The sequence below is a fragment of the Silene latifolia genome, chromosome 11, assembly GCF_048544455.1.
Source record: "Silene latifolia isolate original U9 population chromosome 11, ASM4854445v1, whole genome shotgun sequence".
NCBI classification, from domain to species: Eukaryota; Viridiplantae; Streptophyta; class Magnoliopsida; order Caryophyllales; family Caryophyllaceae; genus Silene; species Silene latifolia.
In genome coordinates, this window is record NC_133536.1 from 120,745,956 (window position 1) to 120,755,682 (window position 9,727).

General features: G+C 38.7%; 1 non-coding gene across 1 annotated transcript; it reads right to left on the reverse strand.

Annotated features, from left to right (window-relative positions):
- Positions 1-5,376: 5,376 nt before the first annotated feature.
- On the reverse strand, positions 5,377-5,483 carry LOC141616482 (small nucleolar RNA R71). Its single transcript, XR_012530829.1, has one exon. It is a non-coding gene; the product is annotated as a small nucleolar RNA R71 (small nucleolar RNA).
- Positions 5,484-9,727: the final 4,244 nt, after the last annotated feature.

Consider the following 9,727-nt stretch of genomic DNA (forward strand, 5'->3'; position numbering starts at 1 on the left):
AAAATAAAAACAAGGAAAAGGAAAAGGAAAAGGAAAAGGAAAAAAAGAAATGAGAGAGGAAGGAAAGACAAAAGACATTACCTAATAATGGCGGCGACGGAACGAGAGGAGGGTGGTGGTGGTGGTGGTGGTGGTAGTGTCGGATTTGGGGTTAGAGTTTGGGAGAAAAATTGATTTGGGAGAAAATTATGTGCGATGAAATGACTGGTGATTTCGCGTGTGTTTTTGATTTAAGAAAAGACCTGACGAAAATGCCGTCAGGAAAGTCAATATTTTGTTGACTTTCCTGTCGGAAATTCCGTCAGGACCTTTCAAAAACATGGGATCCTAACGGGTTTTCCGTCAGGATTTTCCTCTCAATTATCGGCTTTTGGGGAATAATTGAGAGGAAAATTCTGACAGAAAACCCGTCAGGATCCCGTGTTTTTGAAATCTCCTGACGGAATTTCCGTCAGGAAAGTCAACAAAATATTGACTTTTCGGACAGATTTTCCATCACGACTTTTCTATCAATAATGGACTTTTGGCTGGTTCAGGGGAGGGAACATCTGACGGGATTTCCGTCAGTAATATTGAATAGCTAACGGATAATCCATCAGAAATCCGTCAGGTTGTGATGGCGCCATTGCTTTTTTTTTTTAACGCGCCAGTAACCTGTGACGGATTCTGATGGAATATCCGTCAGTACTATATTACAGACGGAAATTCCGTCAGTTTCCCTAATTATCTGACGGCCTGGAGAATCCGTTAGTTTCCCGCGTTATTTTTGTAGTGACTTAGGCATACATAAGTGAGTTTGTATCAATTATTAACCAAATTGTTTCATCTTTTTTAGATGTGATAGCTGAAGTGGATGCATATGACATGGTTTCAAACATCAACAACTTGGAGAGGACATATTTGGTGTTGGAAGATCTAAAGTAATATTTCTACTTCAAAAACATCTATGCAAGCATTATATAACTTATAAAGCATACCCTAACTAACACAAATTTTTGTAGCGGGGACAAATTACGCTTTTGGCTATGGGGACCATATGTCGAAGATGTGAAAAGAATATCATCAGAAATCAAATACAAGAAAGAAAAACCAATTGTGGTTTTGTAATGTGTGTTAAGGGTACTTTATGAAGGTGAAATCAAATTATCGACAATGGATAATGCCTCAAAGATACTTATCAATCCTAACTTTCCACAAGTCCACGAGTATAGGGCAAGGTAATTCAAGTCTTTGTACTAATTAAGGAACAATTGTCCAATCTACCAAGTACAACATTAATTATTATTGACATTAAAACTATTATTCTAATATGCAGAAACGCAAACAGGCCACCAAGGACGAGAGACATAGTTCACGTCAAGACAAAGGACATACTTGCTGGAAACTTAAAGACTATTGATGAACTTAAGAATATTGAAAAGGTAAACTTCTTGATTTTAGACAAACCCATAAAGTAAGTACGTACAACATTTATAGTTTATTTCAATTTTGTCGAAATTTCAGGCTGGAACTTATGTGATAGTGGCTTATATCACTAAAATTGATGATCAAATGGTATTACAATGGATGCTAAGTATGCACATGTAGGGCTGGAAAAAAGGCTGATGGACTATGGTATTGCACACAAGAAGAATGTGTTGCACATGAAATTGGAATGAACATAGATTAACAAGGTGAGCAAAAATTAATTTGTTGTAGTATGAAAAAAGTTCCTAAAACTAAATGTTAAAAGAGTGTTAACGAGAATAACGCAATTCCAAGCAAAATTCTACATTGAAGATGCACATGGAGGAAAAGCTTTCATAAAGATGTTTGACAAATTGATCAAAATGAAAGTTAACAAGAGTGTTATGCAATGCATTGAGAAATTGAAAGAGGTTAGAACTAAATAAAGTGGTTCAATATTGCACAACATCTAACAATCGGAACAAAAAATAATAAATGAACATCATAATTTTTGCAGGCTGAAAATGAGCATGGAATTCGAACATAAATCGAAGAGTTTCAACATAAGGAATATGTGCTCAAAGTGGAAGTAGATAATAGATTCAACTTACAGTTAAATTCTAAGTTCTACAATGTTATTGATTTCTCGGATAATGAAAACCATATAAAGCATTTGAAATCAGAATATAAGAAGATACAAGTAAGGAAATACTATATATACATTGAGTTGACTAAATGGTTTATCTTTTTTTTTTTTACTGAATACTAAGTAATTTGATTTTTTGTAAACAAGATATAACCTAAATTACCAATATGCCAGCAATTTCAGCAGAAACAACAGTGGTAAAGTTGTAATATTTTAGAATAAAAGTAATGTAACATTTTGGAACAAATAAATTTAACAATAAAAATGGGTAGGAAAACTTAACTACTGTTGGAGGCAGCACATCAAGTAGCGAAACCGTTCAATGAAGAAAAAGTATGCAGATATCAGCGTTGTAGAAGAAACAACAGCAACAAATAATGCTGGAAATAAGGAATCTAATGTAACACCCCCATTTATTCAGGAGCCTTTAGCTAGACATCCCAAGTAAATGAGAGCGCTACCATCTCGGTTTCCTGAGGTAGTAAATAACAAAGTACAACAAACCAAAGTACTTCAAATAAAAACTTTAGCGATTACATACATGTTCATAACAAATTAACCAACTATAACTTAATATCAAATTAAATACAACTCGCAGCGGAAATAAATAAAGTGATTAAATAATCTATGTGGTCTAGACTTCTAGGTAGACTGGCCAAGTCCTCACGCATTCCCATAAGCTTCCAAGTCAGCTAATCTTTGGTACCTGTCAAATCTACTCCCCATTATGGTTCATCACAAGTGTTCACGAATACACTGTCAACCACGAGGTTGAGTAGGAAAAACCAACAACAATACAAGGTAAAATAAATGAATACTGATGTGACCATAATTGGCACATATTTAGCCCCCGAATTACCATTGTTTCCATGCTTTTTAGTGCCTATTTGGGTCATTTCTTATCTTTAGTTCTTTGTTTTGCATATTCTTTGAGATTTTGATCCCTTGGTAGGAAAGGAGTAAGAATCTTGCATTTTCATGGCAAAACGAGGCTAAATTGATTGTATTCAATGACCAAGCATCAAGAAGGGACAAGACTAGAAAGCCTTTGTACATATCATAGTAGAAGAGCAATGTTGAGAAAGGATCCTTGCGTCCCCAAGGAAATCCCCAAGGAATTTATGAAGAAAAGGGAAGAAAAGAAGAAGAATTGACGCTGACCAACAATCCGAACGGATTGCGGACAATCCGCCCGTCCAGCCTCAACAATCCGAGCATCCCTCCTTGGAATCCGCTCGGATTCCCCAAAGACAATCCGAGCGTCCCTCTCCGAATCCGCTCGGATTGCACAGCCCAAATCCGGCCGTCCCGACTCTAATCCGCACGGATTCCTGCACAGAACGGATTTCATTCTTCAAGCTACGAAAAGATAAGCCCTTCTCTCAGAAAATACCGGGTCCTCCTTGCTCAACTTAAAAAGTGTAATTACTAGTTTAGCCCTTAGTTAACCCTAATGCATCCTCCCTAATTTTCACTATAAATACCCCATTAGGCTAATTAGAGGAGCATGTTCTTCTTATCAATAATTAGTGTAGTTAATATCAATCAAATCTCTCTTCAATATTGTAATCAAGTATTAATCAAGTTTTAATCCAAGTTTTAGTTCTTTAATCTCTCTCTTGTTCTTCCTTTATTTTGGGTAATTGAAGCTTATTTGGGTTATTATTGGGAGATTGACAACCTCTCAATCTAGGATTCAAGTACTTCTATTATTCTTGCTTTATTATTGGAATCATTAGTAGGTATAATCTCTTAATCCCTTTTTAATTATTGTTAATTACTTTTATTTATTCATCATGTTTCATTATGTTAGTATGATTGACAACCTTTCTAGCATAATCAACATGATAATGAGTGAGTAGTCTCTTAGCTAGGGTTTAATGGGTGATTAGGGGAAACCAACATGGGGAATGATTCATGCTTAAATCAATATGCTTTCATATCTTATTTGCTTGCTTGTTTTGATCTTAATACATGCACATGTTATATTTGATTAAATGCTAAGCCTATGAATCCTTGCATTTACTATCATCTTCTATCTTTTCAATGAGACTTGTAAGACATAACCCAACTCGAGTCTTGTTAGACCATGCATGTGTTGAGTAGGAAAGATTAAGTCGACTTGTAGGTGTTGTACAATCTAATCGATTCGGCTCCGGGACCCAAACTTTCCTAGGATTGTAAGATATAACCCAACTCAATCCATCACAACAATAATTGCTTGCTTATAACTTGAGAACATGTTTGTATGATCATATCCCATGATTCCCCTATGAACCCATGACACCCTAGTGCTTTTAATCAATTGTTTACACCCCTTATTTTATTCATCTTGCTAGTTTATTTTCATTGCTATTTTAGTTTAGTGACCTTCTACACCAACTCAATTTGTGACACCCCTAGACACTACTAGTTACAATAGAATTCTCATTTCAATACCCGTCCCTTGGGATCCGACCTTTACTTGCCTCTTTACTAATTGTAGAGTTGTTTGTGGAGTATAAATTGTGTTTTGTATCGACCATTGACCAACGACCACATATGCTTAATTGTGAACACGAAATGGCCTCGATCAAAAATGGCGCCGTTGCCGGGGACGGTGTTTAATTGATTTAAGATTTCTTTTATTGTTATTAGTTGTGTCTTTTTCACCTTGGGGAAGTAAAACTCCTCAAGGTTTGTTCTAATTGTTTTCGAGTTGTTTGATATTTTGCATGTCTAGAAGGTTACAAAGTGATTTGTTACCTTTTGACCGTGAAATCGAAAGAACCTTGACGAATAATAGGAGACTTGTTAGGAGGAATTTGGGAGGTGTTGGTGAAGTTGTTCAACCCACTAGTGAGTTTGTCAATCCTTTCGCAATAGAAGGAGAAGAAAACCCATTACACAATATCCCACAAAATCCACCTACAATGCCTAAATTCTCGTCACACTCTATACCCACCGAGGAGAATCTACCAAATGGTACTCCTACACCGCAACATCTCACCGGTAATTTTATTGCCAAGTCCGCCTTCATCCAACTAGTTGAGAGGAGCCAATTCGGGGGAATGCCTAGTGAGGACCCTCATTCTCATATGGAAACCTTTTGCGATTATTGTGACGCTATCTCTCAAACGGGCGTGACTCAAGACCAAATTAGATGGGTCTTATTTCCTTTTTCGTTAATCGGCACCGCAAAGCAATGGTTGAAGGGCCTTGATAAGGCCACCCTTGGAATAGATTCTTGGAAGAAGTTAGCTCTAGCTTTCTACAAAAAATTCTACCCACCGGAAAAGACTAACATGCTAAGAGCTCAAATTACGGGTTTTAAGCAAAGGGATGAAGAATCTTTGTATGAAGCTTGGGAGCGGTTCAAAGGTGTTTGTCGCTCATGTCCTCACCATGGACTTAGCGAATGGTTTTTAGTGCAACAATTTTGGAATGGTTTATATGAAGATTCTAGGAACATTCTCAATATGGGATCAAATGGAATGTTCACCGAGGTTGATGACAATCAAACATGGAACAAGATTGAGGAAATGGCGGTCCATAATTCACAATATAGTAGACCTCGCAAGGCTACTAGAGGAGGAAAGCATGAAGTGGACTCCGTTACTCAATTGGGTGCTCAACTTAGTGCTCACATTGACACAATCAACTTGAAGTTTGAACAAGCTATGGCTAGACTTGAGGAAAACTCGAAATCATCAAAGCATCATGTCAATGCCATGACGGCATCCTCATCAATCCCAAGTGGGATATGTGAGAATTGTGGAACTTTGGTTCATGACCCAAGTGAGTGTAGGGGAACAACCGAACAAGTTAATGCTTTCCAAGCTTACAAAAGTGGTACCCCTTATTCAAATTTTTACAATGAAAACACCAAGTTCCATCCAAATCTCTCATACAAAAGCCAAACTGTTCAAAACCCTCAAACAACATACACTCCACCACCCATGAGAAATCAAAATCAAAGACCCTTTTACAATCAAAACCAAGGTTACCAAAATCAAAATCCATACAATCACCAAAATGACCAAGGTTTTGATGTCCAAAAAGCGGTCCTCCAAATGCAAAAGAATCAACAAGAATTTTTCACCCAAATGCAAAAAGATAGCCAAGCAAAAGACACCACCATCAACAACATTCTAGCTCACACCAAGATGTTGGAAACACAATTGACTCAACTAGCATCTTCAAGCTCACAAAGACAAAAGGGGCAATTACCACCACAAAGTAATCCCCCTAGACATGAAACGGTTAGTGCCATTCACTTGAGAAGTGGTACAAGGTATGAGGCACCGAAGAAGCAAGTTGAGGATGAAGTTGTGAAAGCTAGTGAAAAGGAAGAAATTGTGCAAAGCCCCAAAGAAGGGGAATCATCAAAAGAAGAAAGTTTAAAGAAAAATGAAGACAAGGCCAAAGAGAAGGAGCCCATTGTGATTAGACTTCCTTTTCCAAGTCGTCAAGCCAAGCCAAAATTTGATGATCAACTTGGAAAGTTCATGGAGATTGTGAAGAACTTAGAAGTCTCAATTCCTTTCACGGAATTAATCAATCACGTACCGGCCTATGCAAAGTACATGAAAGATATCCTCACAAAGAAGAAGTCGATCCGGAAACTTGAAACTATCGCTTTCACTAAGGTGAGTAGTGCAATACTTCAAGGGAGTTCACCTCCAAAGTTAAAGGATCCGGGAAGCTTCTCAATACCGTGTACCATTGGCGACATGACGATCAACAAAGCCTTATGTGATCTAGGGGCTAGTGTGAGTGTCATGCCGTACTCGGTAAGTAAAAGGTTGGGAATGGGAGAGCTTAAATGCACCAATATCACACTTCAAATGGCCGATAGATCGACGAAGACACCATTAGGGATATGGGAAGATGTCCCCGTGCGAATTGGGAAGTTTTTCATCCCGGTAGACTTTGTCATTGTTGATATGGAGGAATATTCCAACATTCCAATCATCTTAGGAAGACCTTTCCTACACACCGCAGGTGCGGTGATTGATGTGAAACATGGAGAGCTCACTCTAGAAGTGGGAGATGAAAGCATAACTTTTAATCTTGACAAAACCATGAGATCTCCTCGTTTACATGAGCCATGTTTCATGATTGATCATTATAGCCGGAAAGATGAAAGGAAGAAATCGGAACTCCAATGGAGGAAGAAAATTGAAGATGCTCCATTCAAAGAGCAAGTGAATTGTGACAAGGAGAGCTTGCAAAGCTCATCAAAATCAACCAAGGAAGAAGAGGAAGGCCTCATTGGCCAAGAGAAGAAATTGGGAGAGTTGTCTCCATCTAAGCAAGAGATTTTCAATGATCAACTCAATGAAGTTTGTGGTCTTTGGGACGACGAGTTTGAAGGGATTTTTAATCCCTACATTGGGCATGCAATCGATCATGATCAACAACAAGGGCCACGGTCTATTGAGGACCTCTACCACAATAATGAACAAGCTTTTGATTACTTCTTCAAGGTGTTGAGCAACATCAACAACACCTTGAACATGCCCCCTTGACATCTCATCAAGAATGAGAGTTTGGTGGAGTCCTCCCTAAACCACCACTTGTAAATATTTCTAACTCCCTAACTTACATTTCAATTCTTGTATTGCATTTTTGTCATTTTTTGGATTTTTATTTACTTTGATCAAAATAATTGTCATGTAAGAGAGAAGTGAGGGAGGGACTAACGATTTCAATTGATGTGTAGTGCTTTACCTTAGTGTGGGGATGGGAATTGCCTAGGCTATCCATGCCTTAGTAATGCCCCCACAACGAAGAACACAAGAAATGAAGAAGAATGGAAGAATGGTAAAGGGAAATGCATTGTGCACGAATGGAATGAATCCGGGTACAAAGGACCAGAATCCGAGCGGATTGTACCAAATCCGCCCGTCTTCGACAATCCGAGCGTCCTGCTGAGAAGACGCCCGTCCTGAGCTGAGCTGAAATTGAAAATTTCTTGACTGTTGAAGAATCCGAGCGGATTTCTGGAAAGACGCCCGTCTCATAGAATCCGTCCGTCTTGTGAAGAAGACGCCCGTCTTTGCAGCTGAAGAAAACAAAGAAATTTCTCTCGGGATGAAATCCGTCCGTCCCCAAAGCAAATCCGCCCGTCCCATCACAGAAGAATCCGAGCGGATTCCCCAGAATCCGCCCATCTTTAGGCGAGCTTCTGAAAATTTTGAAGCTGCAGAATCCGCACGGATTGGGCCTAATCCGCACGGATTGCCCCTGCGTTTTCGAAAATTTCGACTTCTTCAAATAACCTCCCACCTTCATTCCTTCATTCATTCATTCATAAACACTACCCTAAACATCAAAACCCTCATCCTCTCCATCACAAAAACAAAAACCCTCAACAAAATCCACCAAAATCAAATCAAACCATCCTTCAAACAACAAATCAATCACTCCATCTTCAACAAAAATCAAAACCAAGAACAAAATCTTCAACCTTTGAGTCGATTTTTGATTTCATAAAGGCAAAGCCTTTCACCTTCAAATCGATTTGGGCATTCTACAAATTGAAGATTTTTGATTCTTTTCTTGGTTGGTTCATCAAATGGCAAGGACAAAGGGTGCAACAAAGGCAACAAAGGCACCAAAGGCAAAGGCTCTCTCTCAAAGGCAAAAAGCTCTCCAAACAAAGAAAGCTTTGGCAATGGTGGTAGCAACACCAAACTTAGAAGTGCAACAACAACAACAACAAACTTCTATGGGAGCATCACCTTCTACTCCGGTAATCGATCAACTCTTGCATTATCCGGAGGTAACTTTTATTTCCGATACCCATAGAAAGACATTTGCCAAGTTTGCTATGAAATCAATTCAATCCACCAAATTCATATGTAAAGATGCTTTGGAGAAATTGGGTGTTCTTGAACAAACAAAAGCCTTTTTCAATGCCATGGGTTTGAAGAAATTGTTTGAAACAAAGGAATTGACATACCCTTCCCTTGTCTTGGAATTCTTAAGTTCTTTAAAAGTCACCAAAGTTGAGGATAGGGAAAATCTTGAGTTTCGTCTAGCTAACATTAGTAGACGCATTACCTTTAAGGAATTGGGTGAAATTTTGGGTCTTAGCGATGAATCGAGATATTTTAAGCATTATGGAAAGTATGACCCCGAGCCTCTTTGGGAGGCAATCTCCGGGAAGAAATTTGATGATTTTCATGCTTGTCGTGCTCTTTTGGTCCATCATCCGGGCATAAGAGTATGGCACAAAGTTGTGGGAAATACCATAATTGCTAGGAAAGACACCAATCATTTCACAAGACTTGATTTTATTCTCCTTGAATCGGCTTTGAATGTCGGAAGAATCCATACCAAGCCTTTCAATTCTTTGAGGCTATTGGTTGATAGATGGCTCCATGTTGATAGTGGGAAGAAGGGTACAACCGTTATTGTTAATGGCGGCCTAGTCACGGTCCTAGCCAAGCACTTTGATCCTAATTTCAATAAGGATAGCAAGTACAAGGCAAAGAAAGGTGGCCATCTTATTGATATGCCTATCATGATTAACAAGTTCAAGTGGGTTGCTCAAAACCCCCTTGACGCCAAATATGGATGGCTAACTAGTGAAGCTAGATCGTTCACCTTACCCTCGAAGATTTGTCGCCTAAGTGTCCACCGGACCAA